Source organism: Arachis ipaensis, chromosome B9 (assembly GCF_059453495.1).
Source record: "Arachis ipaensis isolate K30076 ecotype BB chromosome B9, ASM5945349v1, whole genome shotgun sequence".
In the NCBI taxonomy this organism is placed as follows: Eukaryota; Viridiplantae; Streptophyta; class Magnoliopsida; order Fabales; family Fabaceae; genus Arachis; species Arachis ipaensis.
In genome coordinates, this window is record NC_142444.1 from 92,045,818 (window position 1) to 92,061,317 (window position 15,500).

Sequence of the window (15,500 nt, forward strand, 5' to 3'; positions counted from 1 at the left end):
CGGATGAGGATGAAGACACTAGGGAAGAGCAAGTTGCTCGGTACCTAGGAGCTCTTAAAAGCTGAATGACAAACTGTTTGGTACAAAGCCTGTGGAGGAAGAACCTCCATTGCTTTCCAAAGAACTCAATGCTTTGGTTCAGTAGAAGCTACCTCAGAAGCTTCTAGATCCTGGTCGCTTTCTGATTCCTTGCACCATAGACACCATGACCTTTGAGAAGGCTCTGTGTGACCTAGGGTCAAGTATTAACATCATGCCACTCTCTGTAATGAAAAAGCTGGGAATCCAAGAGGCACAAGAAACAAGGATTACCTTGCATAAGGAATGGATGGTGTTCAAGGTTCTTGACCCTCCATTACCCCCTGACAAGGGAGGCAATTGCATAAAGGATTTAGCATCCAAGCCTCCTCCCTTAGATAAAACTAATTTAATCCATCCTAAGACCAAATGTAAGTTTGGTGTGGGATGTACACCATCCATAAAAGAGGAAGGTCCCAAAAGGAAGATACCTAGGGTCTGGAAAAACAAAAATATCCCTACTGAAGGATTTTTGCAATGGAAGATGGTGGTATTCACTTATCTCATCATGGTACTCACCATGGAAGAAAGAAGTTACAAAAAGGGACACCAGCATATTGCTGCAAGCCCAACCCTGCCTCGAGAAGTGAACAAGATCCTATTTCTTGAGCATATTACGCTATTCTGTAAGAGCACAGAAAGGAAGCTCCCAATAAGGAGTAAGGATTTATTCCTCTATGACTATCCTCCTCCTTGAAAAGAGTTGTCCGTCAAGCTAATGACATTAAAGAAGTGCTTGTTGGGAGGCAACCCAACCTTAATTAATTATTTCTATTTCTTAATTTTATTATTTTATTTAAAAGTTTCATTTTTAGGTTCATAATCATATGCAGCAGTCAGAAAAGAGACAGAATTATTCAGCAGTAAAAATAGAACACTCTGGATGAAGTGTTGTTGAAGTTGAACACCAGCAAGGGAGTTCTGGCTGGGCGTCCAACGCCCCAAATAGGCAGCATTGCTGGCGTTGAACGCCAGCCAGGGAGGAGCCCCTGGGCGTTCACACACCAGTGTAGAGGGCAGAGAATTTGAATTCCTTAGACTCTCAGGACCAGTAGGTCCTACAGAAGCTCCACCTACCCCACCTTCTTCTACCCTATTCTTCCACATTATTTATATTTGCTCGAAGACGAGAAAAACTCTTCAGTTTGATGTTGTAAAAGCTTTGCATTTTTACTTCTACCACTCCTAAGTATGGCACCAAAATTTGGTTAAACCTCAAGGAAGAAGAAGGAAAAGGCATTTACCCCCACAAGAAGAGGATGGAGAAAACTAGAAAGAATGCACATGAGCCTGTGCATCCGCCACAACAAAGGCAAAGAAGTGACATTGAAGAGATCAAGCATCAGATTGGATCCTCAAGGAGGAGCACTAGATGCCACCATTAAAGTTGGACTCGTTCTCTTTTACCTCCTTTCCTTTATTAATTTTCTATTTTCTGTTATGTTTTGTCTGTTCTATTGTTCTAGTTGCATGATAATTTGCATTAATGTCTTAAAAGTTGCAAAATGTTCTATATATCTCTCACCATGCTTAAAAGAAAATTTTTATTCAAGGAAGAGATGCATGAATTTCAAGTTTAAAATAAGAATAGTTTAATTATTTTGATGTGGTGGCATTGCTTTTGTTTTAGAATGTTGGCTCTTGAAAGAATAAGGAAAAAGGAAAAGTATTATTGGTAATTGATGACATGTCATCATGTCATGTTTTTCTATGCTTTTTCATACAAGAAATTGATAATTAGTGCTTAAATATTGCATTCTTTTATGCTTAAATGGTATATTTCCTTGATCTTTTAATTTTATAAATTTGGTAGGAAATAAGAAGAAAAAGAAGCAAAGAAGCACAAAATAAGCTAAAAAGGAGAAAAAAAGAACTTTGGGGCACACTTTGAAGTTGGAGCACACTTTGGAGCCTTAGGCCACGCTTTTAAAAGCGTGGCCCATGACCAAATCAAGGAAGTTTCACAATCAGCATCACAAAGCTCAGTTCACTTAGTGAACTTAGCTTTATCGTGAAAAACTTGGCTTGGAAGCAAGAATTTTCGCTAAGTTAAAACTTGGGCGTTTACAGCATGACCATGCCTCCTTCAAAGGGCTATAACTTGAGCTACAGACGTCCAATTGATGTGCTTTCAGTTGCATTGGAAAGCTGACATTCAGAGCTTTCCAACGATGTATAATAGTCCATATTTGGCATGAAATTGAGGCACAAGTGAAAGGCATCTTTAAAGGCCAAAAACAAGCAAAAATAGACCAAAGTGGCTTCACCAAGATTCGAAGTGGGAGCCTCTCACTTGCAAGGAAGGAGCGCTACTCCTTGAAATAAAAATGGGTACAACATTTCACTCAACAAAGCTTGAACCTGGAGCTTCCTTGTACAAGCACTCCTTACTCTCCACTCTTCCAAGGAAATCAACACCAATTTGCTTCCACCAAGGATCGAACTTGGAAGGATGAAGCCCACAACTAGGCGCTACACATGGGGAGCTCAGTTGGTTTTCCCAACTGAGCGCTACATTCCCCCATCACCCACATTTTGGCCCAACACTTTGGCACACCAAGGATGCCATGACGCGCACAACTTTTGACACGGCTAAGATATAGAGCTCAGTTCAAATTCCAACTGAGCTCTAGTGTCATGCAACATGGGCAAGGCTGAACGCACACCAAATCAAGCAAGCAAGGCAACATTGGGTGCTCAGTTTGGTTTTCCAACTGAGCCACCCCTGGGAGCAACACCTATGGACCAAAAATTGAATAAAAATTCCATTTAAATTCAATTCCTCTCCAAATTGAATCAAGGCCAACCAAACCCATTTCTCCTCAGATCCAAAGCAAGCAAAGCCCACATCATCACTCAAAGGCACAAGAACAAGCTAGAATTAGGATTTTCATTTAATTTGTTTTTCATTTCAATTTTATTTTTCACTTTGTAAAGCCTATATAAAGGCATCAATTCCATCTCATTAAAGAAAGCTCAATTGTATGGAGGCTAGCTCCAATAGGGAGTTTTGCACTCTTTAGTTTTCATTTTGCTCTCTCTCTTTAGTTTTCCATTCTGTTTTAAATTTTGGATCAAGAATTGAAGGAATTCTGTTTCACTTGATCTGAAATCTCTTATTCCTCTTCTGCATAAAATCTGAGTTTCCTTGATTACTTTCATCTTGTTCTTCTTCTGCAATTTACTCTTCCATTTTCATTTTGCAATTGTTCTTGTTGGATCAAGGAAGGATTTGAGATCTAGACTTGTTTTCTAGTCTCTTCCACTCCTGAGATCTTGAACCACTTTTAAATTGCTGCAAATTAAGCACTGCTTTTCTGTTTTGAATTCTTCAAGCAATTTCCCTTTTCTGTTTAGATCTGTTGCATGATTTTGCACCTTTTACTTCTCTGTTTGATTGCTATTTACAATTTCCTGTTAAATTTTAATTTCCAGCACCCACTCCCCTTTATATTTCATGCAATTTACATTTCTTGTCATTTAAGATTCTTGCAATTTACATTTCTTGCTCTTTAAGCTACTTGCCAATTTACATTCTGCAACTTTAAATTCATTGTCATTTACTTTCTGTTGGCAACAAATTCACACAATTCACTTCAATGTTAGCTTGACTAAACTAATCACCCACTAAAGTTGCTTGATCCATCAATCCCTGTGGGATCGACCTCACTCTAAGTGAGTTTTACTACTTGATGCGACCCGGTATACTTGCCGGTGAGTTTTAGGTGTTTTGGAAATCCGTTTTTCCACAAAAATACCATCAAGTTTTTGGCGCCGTTGCCGGGGATTGATTAGATTGACAATGATTAAGTGAAGTGAAGATCTAGATCAAGCACTATTTATTTTTCTGTTTTTGACTAACACACTAACTGTTTGAATTTTTGCTTAAGCCAATTAACATTTCACTTCAGCCATGGATTGAAGTGTTATTGCTTTCTGGTGTTGTGATTTTTATGCTTTGGTTGTATGTCAGGTACAAGGAGAATTACACCCACTTTTTGTGAACAAGACGAAAGAACCCTCAGAAGATTAAGAAGAGCTGAAAGAGGGAAAAACATTATTGGAGAAGAGGAGTCAGAAGAAGAATTCCAAGATATGGAGGAACACTTAACAAACCCACCAAATGGAGTTGAAGGAACAGCCAACAACAACAATAATCCACCACAGAGAAGAGTTTTGTCTTCCTACACATGTGCAGATCCTAGACATTGTGGGAGTAGCATTCTTACCCCAAATGTTAATGCAAATAACTTTGAACTAAAGCCACAACTCATCACCTTGGTTCAAAATAATTGTTCTTATGGAGGAGGACCACTTGAAGACCCTAACCAACACTTGTCCACCTTCTTGAGGATTTGTGACACTGTCAAAACCAATGGTGTGCACCCTGACAGTTACAAGCTACTGCTATTTCCATTTTCTCTCAGAGACAAAGCCACTCAATGGTTGGAATCCTTCCCAAGAGACAGCATCAACAATTGGGATGATCTGGTAACCAAGTTTCTTGCCAAGTTTTACCCACCTCAAAGAGTTATTAGATTGAAGACTGAAGTGCAAACATTCACACAAATAGATGCTGAACCCTTGTATGAGGCATGGAAACGATATAAAGCTCTAATCAGGAAGTGTCCACCAGGAATTTTCAGTGAATGGGACAGATTGCAGAACTTCTATGAAGGCTTAACACTGAAATCTCAAGAGGCTTTGGATTATTCAGCAGGAGGCTCTTTACAACTAATGAAAACGGCAGAGGAAGCCCAAAATCTCATTGATATGGTGGCCAACAACCAATATTTCTTTGCTCATCAAAGGCAATGCCAACCATCACAAGGGAAGGGAGTGATGGAGTTAGAAGGAGTGGACTCAATCCTAGCTCAAAACAAAATGATGCAGCAGCAAATTCAACAACAATTTGAGCAAATGGCCAAGAGGATTGATAGCCTCCAAGTTGCAGCAGTTAATACAAGCCAACCATCATCTACATGGTGGCAAAATGAAGAAACTCAAGAGGAGCAACAGCAAGAACAAGTCCAGTACATGCACAACCAAAATTCGGGGCCAAATGAAGTCTATGGTGATACTTACAACCCTTCTTGGAAGAACCACCCAAACCTTAGGTGGGGAGACAATCACAACCAGAATCAACAACCATGGCAGAGAAACTTAAATCAAAACACTTTAAGAAACAACCAAAACCACAACCAGCAGCAAACTAACCAAAACCCTTACAGGAAACCCCAAAACAACTACCCCAACTCCAACCATTACCCATCCAATAACCAAACCTCAAATCAAAACAGTTACCCTCAACCCTCAACACCCCCACAATCAACCAATCTCACAAGAATCTCAAAGGATTAACAACTTGGAGCTCCTAATGGAAAAAATGATGAAAACTCAAGAGATGACATTGAGGAACCAGGAAGCCTCCATGAAAAATATAGAAAGGCAAATTGGACAACTCTCCAAGTAAATCACCATTGAAAGATCATCAAACTCACTGCCAAGTGACACCATTCCTAATCCTAAAGAGGAGTGCAAGGCAATTCAACTGAGGAGTGGAAAAGTCCTGGTGAAAGATGAAGAAGCAACCAAGAAGCCAAAGGAAAGTGACAAGAAACAAGCTGAAGAAGAGAAAGTCAACGACAAGAAGGAGACAGCAAGCAAGCAAACTCAGAATCAAGCTCAAGAAAAAGAGGATCAGCCACAAAAATCAAGAAAGGGAAAGGAAGTAATTGAAGAGCCAACTAAGGACCAAAGGCAGGGAATGAACTTCACTCCTCCCTTACCGTATCCTCAAAGGTTCAACAAGGAGACTAAGGACCAACACTTCCCAAATTTTCTTGAAATCTTCAAGAAGTTAGAGATCAATATTCCCTTAGCTGAAGCACTTGAGCAAATGCCCCTGTACGCAAAGTTCTTGAAGGAACTTATCAACAAGAAGAGGAATTGGCAAGTAAATGAAACTGTACTGCTCACTGAGGAATGCAGAGCACTAATCTAGAAGGGACTTTCTCCCAAACTCGAGGACCCTGGGAGTTTCTTTCTACCCTGCGCCATTAGCAGTATGACCATCAAGAAGGCGATGTGTGACTTGGGAGCTAGTATCAATCTAATGCCTGCCTCTCTAGTGAAAAAGCTAGGCATAAAAGAGGTGAAACCAGTACAGATGTCTCTAAAATTGGTGGACAAATCAGTGATATGCCCTAGGGGTATAATAGAGAACCTTCTAGTCAAGGTAGACAGATTCATCTTCCCTGCAGATTTTGTGATCCTGGATTTGAATCAGGATGAGGGCAACTCCATTATACTGGGAAGACCGTTCTTGGCCACTGCTAGGGCCATCATAGACATAGAGCAAGGAGAATTAACCCTCAGGATGCATAAAGAAAGTATCACTCTGAGTGTACTACCAGAAACACAGAGCAGTAATGGAAGGAAGGATGGTACAGAAACAGACAAGGAGAATCTGCAGTGGAAGGAGGAAATCAACAAGACAAACAACAACTGCCCTCCCAAGCAAGAGATAGATGATACAGCAGGCCAAAAAGAGAAAGAGACTGTACAAAGTAATGAAGAAGCTCAAGAGGACATTGTAGTATTGGCAACTGAGAAAAGGAATTTCAAAAGGGAGCCTGTTTTCAAAGAAGAAGAGTCAACAAAAGGAGGGAAGAAAAACAAAAATAGAATCAAAAAGGGTTGGAAGAAAAAAAAAATTCCAACAGAAGGGCTCTCCAAAGGTGACAAAGTGCAGTTAGTCTATCAACAACTGGGAGCAGACCAACAGACTAACGATTACTATACTGTGAGCAAAATATTATCACTAGAACATGCTGAGATAGAGCACCAAGGAACAAAGAAGAAGCTCACGATCAGAGGGGACAAGTTGAGGCACTACAGTCATCAACCACCATAAAAGAGGGAGTCAATGTCAAGCTAATGACAATAAACGAGCGCTTCATGGGAGGCAACCCATGATTTATGATTCCTGCTTGCTTTTAAATTCAATAAAAGTATGATCACTTTAGCATGATTTTGAATTTGTCTAGACATCCTTGACAGATGCATATACTGCTTTGAAATACATGCCAGACTTTTAAGTTTGGTGTGCTTGACAGCACACAAAAGTTAACACTTCAAGCATTCTTAGATCATATGCTTAGTCATTTTGGCGAAGTATATGACCAAACATTAAGTTTGGTGTCTGCATATGTACGAATTTTGAGAAAAATTTAACTTTTGTTCAGAAAATCAAAGCCATGCAAAGATGGATCATACATTGTTTAGTTTTAGAAATTTATGCTAAGAGATAAATTGGCACTTATGGTGAAAGTATCAATTGTAACAAGCGTTTATTCAAATCACTGAGCAAGAGACAAGTTTGGTGTTCACCAAACTTTGGTTCAGGGACACAATTGATCTTTCACAACTAAGGACCATTATATAAAATATAAGCATATACCATTTGACCACCATGCTTTAAATGAGTTCTGAAGCATTTTGTTTTGATTTAATTAGAAAAAAAAGGGGCTTGAAGAAAAGACAAGAGGAAGGAACGGCTATGACAAGCAAAGAGAAGGATCACATGTGCCTAGAGAGGTGTGCCAATCTTGGAAAGCAAAATCTGCATGCATGCACCATTGGACACCGAAAAAGCAAGCAACCAATAGGAAGAGAATCCTTGTCAAGCTTCAACAATACATGCAGGCCATTCATTTCATGAATATCTATACTATTTAACTTAATCCCTACCATTCATCATCATAACCGAATGCAATACTCTTTTGTGATCTTGTTGGGAAATTTGAAAACCTTTTCCATAAATAGCCCCCAACACATTATAAAGAATACTTTCATACAGACCATTCTCACTCAAAGCACACAATTTCCTTCTTCTCTTCACAACAAAACCGAACATCACTCCAAACACAACCCCCAACTATCTCTTATTCACACACATATTCAATGGCCTCTTCAAGATCAAGGAGAAGACCAAGAAAGGAACCAATGGTGACAGAGCCTCCATCCTATGACACAAAAAGGTTCAAATCCCAATTTCATGAAGAAAGATACAATAGACTCATGAAAACAAAGATTGTCATCCCTGAAATGGGGTTCGAACTAAAGGAGGGAGAATACCCCATTATGCGACAAATCACCAAGGAAAGAAGATGGGATCTTCTGTGCCGTCCTCTCACTGATATTAGTGCTGTGATGATAAGGGAATTCTACGCCAATGCAGTTAAGGAGAACGAAAACAGCCCATCGTACAAAAGTTATGTCAGAGGTGTTGAAGTAGACTTTAGCCCATCATCAATCACAAGAGCTCTAAAGTTGAGAACCATAACTTACGATGAGCTTAGCTATGAAGACAGACTGCGTAGCGACAATGATCCTGATGAAATATTGGAGGGATTATGCATTAAAGGAAGAGACTGGGAAAGAGACTCACAGGGAGCCCCGAGTTGTCTGAAGAGACTTGATCTCAGACCTGAGGCAAAGGGGTGGTATGAGGTGGTAAGGGTATCAATACTCCCTACTGCAAATACCTCATCAGTCATAATCAAGAGAGCTCTCCTAACATACTGCATCCTACATGGTGGGGAAATCGACCTTGCCCAACTCATAGCAGATAGCATCTAGGAGATGGCCGAAGACATAAATAAATCGGGTAGGCTTGGACACCCAAGCACAATCCTGAGATTGTGTAACAGGGCTGGAGTGCTCTTCGAGGATGAAGATACAGAGAAGGTGAAAGGAACCAGAGGAATTACAAAGAGAAAAATGGAAGGCCTTAATGAAGAAGAAGAGGAAGATCAAGAAGAAGAAAGAACTCACCGAAGAAGAAGGTCACATAGGAGGGACGAACAAGCTCAGGGTGTCATAGATATGAGTCAATTGCAGGAAGTTCTTGATGAAATATCACAACAGAATGCGAAAGCGCAAGAGCAGTATTCAAGGCAACAGGAACTCTATCTGCAACAACAAGAGCAATATCTAGAGCACCGGGAACAATATTCGGGAGCAAAATGAAGCTTGGCAACACAGAATGGAGGAAAGATTGGAGAGCTGGCAGCAACAATCAATGGCCCAACAACAAGAACTTCAAGCTAAAGTTCTTGAGGGACAAAGGGAACTAACAACAGGACTTCAAGAGTCATATGATAAGATGTTCCTGACCCAAGCTAAGTATGGGGAATATACTTACAACTTGTATCAGTGGAAGAATGTTCATCATACCATCGGAGAAACTAGACAAGTGCAGCAAATAGAGCATTATGATGATACACAAGCAAATTTGGAGTATTTAATCCGCTGCATGCTAGGATTAAATTCACAAATCAAACCATTTGAGTTGTGCCAAGATTTAAAAGACCAACAGAAAGCAAAGACCAAGCATTATACAGCAATGATGTATAAGAGATTGGAGACAGCTGGGCTCACAGGTTTCATAGATCCCATCTGGGACAGAAGGTGCCCTAGTGAAGAAGTTCGTGACTACTCTAAGCTTGGAAAAAGGAAGAAGAACAAGGGAGAATCTAGCAAATCCAAAAGAATGGAAATTCCTAACAAATAGAGGTGGTGAAGCCCATTTTCTTGCTTTTATTTAAATAAGGAAGATGCATGTCTGAAACATGACATGCCTCCAATTGCTTCATGATTTACTATTTCTTTTGTTTAAATTAGTGGCTAGTTAAGAATCAAATATCTGCATAATAAATGTTATCACTCATCAGCTTGAACACTTTATCTTGTCTCCCTTGCTGTTTGAATAAAAGAAAGATGTTTGATTTAGAAAAGTAATTGTTCAATGTTGCAAAAGTTAGAATGAAGTTAGTGGTGGTGTGTGTTTGATTCAACTATTAGCTCATGGAATAAATGTTGCAGAATGACTTGTTTCTTAAAGCTTAAGCTTGTTTGCTGCTATGATCCTTCAAATAATGAAAGCCCCTTGAAAATAAACCAAAACAGAAAGAAAAAGAAAGAAGAAAAGCCAAAAGTTGGAAAAGAAACAAACAATAAGGCTAGACACCAATAGCTTGGACCCTAGGATATATGCCTGTGGTGTTTGTGTACTAGGATATGCTTGGACAAGTAGGTTCTAAGGAGTATCTTAAAACTTGGCAACTTAGATCAACTGATTTGGGATTGTCAACTGAAAGTCCACAATAAAGAGCAACCTAGCTACAAAACATTTAGTATTCCAAAGAGATGCTGGGCATCAATGATCCTAGGAAGAAAAAGGTGAGCCATGTGTCTGTGGTGAAAAAAAATGTTGAGTGAAAATAAGCCAAAGGCCACTGCAACATTTGACACCAAGCCTCTAATAGATAATAAGCTCTGAAATGCAAAAGAAAGCAGAAAAAGCTAACAAGGGGATTAAGCAAAAAGGTAAGGAATCATAGCAGCAACCTTGGTGAACCCTGAAGGAAGCATAGTTATTTTGATAGCAAGTAATAAATGAGCTATTTTTGATCTGCATAAAACCCCATAAACAAAATTCAACTATTTGCATAATAAGGACATGCATACTTATCTATTTCATTCTATCTTTTCTTATGTTTAAGTGCTTGCTTGGGGACAAGCAAGTTTTAAGTTTGGTGTTGTGATGACAAGTCATCTTAGCCTAGTTTCACTAGCCTTTTTCTTTGTTTTTATTAGGTTTTATGCACTTTCTTGCATTCTAAGTAAGTAATTTGGAATGAAAATGCATGACTTCCTTAAATCAAACAACCACCATGTAATTAATGCTAAATCATGAGGTTTAAGCTAAATTTAATTGAATTTTAATGATTTATAAACCTTGTGAATTTAGTGATACTTTGATTGGTTGTTTTGATTACTTGTAGGTGAAGAAAGAAGAAAAGAAGAAAAGCGTGGCTTAAGGAGCGTGCCCAAAGGAAATAAGAAACGTTTCCAAGGGAAGCAAGAAGCGTGCCCAAGGAAAGAGAAAGCGTGGCAAAGGGAAGAAAAAGCATAACCACATTGAGGAAGAAGGAAAGCTAAGTTGATAAAGCAAACTGAGCTTCACAAGGAATGAAAGGAGAAGGCAAGGTACAAGGCTAAGTTCAAATAGTTAACTGAGCACTAAAGAAAGCAAGGAAATGGTGCAAAGCTAAGTTAACTAAGTTAACTTTATCGGGACCTCTCCATATTAATTCAAGAAGAAATTCCAAGGGATGAAGCCAACAAGATTCGAACCAAGGACCAAGAAGAGGCAAGGAACTCACCTTGCAAGGAAATTCAAGAAGAAATAGCCAAAATGCATCCTCCATGGTTCGAACTTGGAACCACACGCTACTCCTTGCAAGGGAATTCAAGAATAAATAGCTAGAATGCTTCCTCCAGGATTTGAACTTGGGAATCCCTTGAAACATAAGGAAGGAGTGCCACCAAGTTTGCAAGGAAAATCAAGAGAAAATAACTGAAATGCTTGAGCCAAGTTTCGAACCAAGGAGCTCTTGGAAACACAAGGGAAGAGCACCCACTCATCCAAGGAAACTAGCTCCAAGACTTCCTCCACTAGGATTCGAACTTGGGGACATTGAGGCCATGAGCAAGGCGCTGCACAAGGAAGCTCAGTTGGTTTTTCCAACTGACCATTGCCTCTCCCCCAAGCCTCCACAATTTGACACGGTCATGACACCAAGGAGCAAGCATTTTGGCGCAACAAAGGGGCCTTGAGTGCGCATCATGACACGGCCAACACTTAGAGCTCAGTTCAAAATTCCAACTGAGCTCTAGTGCAATTGACACTCAAACAAGGCTGGGCGCACCAAGTTGACACGGGCAAGCAAGGCATTAGAGTGCTCAGTTGGTTTTTCCAACTGAGCTTACCCCTGGGAGATGCAATTTGGGCTAAAAATTGGATTAAAAATCTAATTTAATTCATTTCTTCACCAAATCAAAAGCCCACCCAAATTCTAAAATCCAAGAATAGAAAGTGTATAAATAGGAGTTAGTTTGATGTAATTAGGACTTTTGAACTTTTGGGATTTTCATTTTTACTTCTGGACTCTTATTTTGAATTCTCCTTGGGAGCTTTTACTTTAAATTTTCTGAGAGAATTGGGAAGGAGAATTGATCTCTCTTCTTCTTGGTTCTTGCTTGAGCACTCTTTAATTTTCTTGCTTTTGATCTTGGGTGAAGAATTGAAGAACTTCTATTTCAATCTCACCTTGAGATCTTGTTTTAATTCTCTGCATAATTGAATTGCTGTTTAATTCACTGCTTCATTCTTCTACTCTTTCTGCAATTTACTTTTCAGTTTCTTTTACAATTATTCTTGTTGGATCAAGGAAAGGATTTGAGATCTAGACTTGTTATCTAATCTCTTCCACTCCTGAGATCTTCAACCTCTTTTACTTTGCTGCAAATTAAGCATTGCTTTCTCTGTTTTTAAATTCTCAAAGCATTTTACTCTTCTGTTTAAGATCTACTTCACTGCAATTCAATTTTCTCTTTTATGTTTAATGCAATTTACTTGTTCTTGTTTAATTTCTGTAATCCCAACTCCCAATCCCTTTTACAATTCAAGCAATTTACGTTTCTTGCACTTTAAGCTTCAGCCATTTACATTACTTGCAATCTAAGTTTCTGCAATTTAATTTACTTGCACTTTAAGATTCAGCTCATTTACTTTCCTGCTCTTTAATTTACTGCAATTTCCCCTTCCCCTTTTACATTTCATGCAATTTAGTTTCTGCAAAGTATAAACCACTCAACCAATACTTGATTCGCTTGACTAAATCAACCACTAAACTAAAATTGCTCAATCCTTCAATCCCTGTGGGATCGACCTCACTCATGTGAGTTATTATTACTTGATGTGACCCGGTACACTTGCCGATGAGTTTTGTGTTGGATCGTTTTCCACACATCAAGTTTTTGGCGCCGTTACCGGGGATTGATTTAGATCAACAATGATTAAGTGGGTGAGAAGTCTAGATCAAGCATTTTCTTTATTTTTGTTTTCTGTTTTAAATTGAAACCAAGGTGTTTGAGTTTTTGCCTCACTAAGAAATTCTCATATCTGATATGATTAATTTCAATTTTCCTTGGTGTTGTGTTTTCCAAAATACAAATTGAGTTCAACTCATCTTATGATCAAACAAATTTTATGGGATATTACCCACCATCACCAATCTCTAATGGTGGCTGGGAATATTACCAAGAAAATACAAAGTCTGAGCACTCCAATCCATGGAGATTTGTTTCAGAAACACAAGATGAGCAAGAGAATCATATGGGATATCTTCCTCCACCACAAAATGATGCAAGCTGCTATTCTAATGGTGGCTGGGAGGAGCAAAACCAGAAAACATTTGAGAGCCCATATTCCACTCATCAAGAGCCATCTTCACTTGAACGTGCCTTCAATTTACTTATGCAAAACTGTCCAACCTCACCATCCAGTTTTTCATCTGAAAATTCTTCATCACTTGACTATGCCTCAACACAAAAACCATCCCAAGACTCACAACCAACACAAACTTCCACGAGCCAAAGATTCTCAATGTTTGAGTCCAGATTCAACAGACTTGTGGAGAAACAACAACAATTCTGGAGAGAACTAGAAATTATTTCTCAGGAGACGGATGAGCAATTGGAGGACACAGAGAAACACTTAGAACTACGAAGCAAGGAAAATGAAGACCAATTGATGGATGTGAAGGATAAAGTGGAAGAGCAAGATGAGGAGGCTACTGCATCAAGTGAACTTTCAATGAAGAATGAGGTGGTTGAAAATGAAACTGCACTTGAGGTGATAGAGGAACATGAAACCTCCCTCCCAAAGGAATTAATGGGAAATCATAAAGAAGAAATGGAGGAAGATACTCAAGAGAATTCACACTCAAGTGAAGTAGAGAAGTGCACAGAGGAAGAGCTTAGGGAACCACCAATACAAGAGACTCTTGATGAAAAGAAGACTCCAACAATCACATAACCACCAAGACTTGGATTCAAGGAAGTGAAGGCAATTAACGAAAGCACCAAGAAGAGGATTGTGACCAAGCTACCAAGGACAACATTCAAGAGGAGGTCAACCACAAGCAATCCAACCCCTGGACCAATAGCAAGCAAGCTCAATCAAGCCATGTACAAAAGGAAGCTTGCTGAGAGGAAACCAAGACAAGGGGCAATAGCTGAATCTTCTCCTCCCTTGAAGTCATTCCTCTTAACAAACTGGAAGAAGAGGAAGAAAGTAAAGAACAACATGTCAAGCTAATGACACTAAAAGAGCACTTGTTGGGAGGTAATCCAACCGTAGGTAACATTTCTTCTCTACTTTGTTTTCTTTCTTTGCTTTGTTTAAATTCAATAAATTGGCATATGGTTACATTCTAAGTTTGGTGTTGCCTTGCAACAAATTGTTTTCAATCTTTTTGGATGATTGCATCAAATTAAAAATGAAAGTGACACACCAAGATTCTAAGTTTGGTGTGCCACTTATTTTTCTATGCAATTTATTCAAGCAACACTACTTGTTTGCATTATCATAATGCCTCTGCAATTTTATTTTTCTCTTTTGGTTTAACATTTTAGTTTCCTCTTTATTCATTTACATGTTTTTTTAATGCTTTCTTTTATTAACTGTGTTTGTTAATACATCACCAAGAGAGCTTTATTCATGACAAGATTCTTGGCTTGGTGATTGTATTTAACATACCACAGTTTCCTTAGTTTTAATTCAAATAAATTGACATATGATTGCATTCTAAGTTTGGTGTTGCTATGCAACAAAATTTGGTTCCAATTCTTACAAGATACTTGCATTAATTCCAAGTGAAAGTGTCACACTAAGTTTGGTGTGCCACTTATCTTTTATGCAATGTATTGTGCACACCTTCTTATCTATGCAATCAAAATGTCTCTGTCTCTTGTGCCTTGATTGTTATCTTTAATTTTGCTTGCTTAAAACACATGTGCTACTAATATTTCATTATGTAAGACATTCATGATCCATCTTAGCCCCATAGCCATTGTTCTAATTGTTGCTTGAGGATGAGCAAGCATTCTGAGTATTAGTATGGGAGGAAGGAAGAATAGAAGGAAAAGAACAACAATAGAGAAGATGAATTACAAGGTTGTAAAGTTCCTTTTCTTCTCATTTGTTTCCAGCATTTAAATTGCATGATTGTCTTCATCTTCTCTGTTTACATGTGTGTATGAATAAAGCATAGCTTGAATCTTGATTTGTAACATGTTGTTGTGGCATTATGACTACCAACTTGAGTTTTGTGAGTTCAAAAGCAATAAAGCATCATGATCATAAACAAACAAGGCAATAAAGAAGATTTTAGCATGTGCATACAAGTATTGGAAAGATAGTATGATTAATTGTTGCTCAATTGCATTGAATTTTATTTAATTGAAGTTTTCATCTAGGACATTTTGTGAAATCTTTTGAAAATCATGAA